Source organism: Gekko japonicus, unplaced genomic scaffold, assembly GCF_001447785.1.
Source record: "Gekko japonicus isolate JY-2015 unplaced genomic scaffold, Gekko_japonicus_V1.1 scaffold10, whole genome shotgun sequence".
NCBI lineage: Eukaryota > Metazoa > Chordata > Lepidosauria > Squamata > Gekkonidae > Gekko > Gekko japonicus.
In genome coordinates, this window is record NW_015167526.1 from 2057675 (window position 1) to 2057944 (window position 270).

Sequence of the window (270 nt, forward strand, 5' to 3'; positions counted from 1 at the left end):
CTCGCACGCACGCCCCCCCTCCCTCCCCTCCTCGCGAGTCAGCCTCTCCCTCCCTGCGCCAGATCGGTGCCCGAGGCCCCGCTCCCGCTGCGTCGCTTCTCCCGAGGAGGAGGAGGAGGGAGAGAGGGTGGAAGGGGGCAGCCATCTGGTGGGGGCGGGGGAGGAGAGACACAGGGGAAGGCAGCTGCTCCAGAGAAGGCTGCCCGTGCTGGGGGGGGGGAGTATACCCCCCACCCCACCCCCAATGCGGGAGACTCGCCCTCCGTGGCG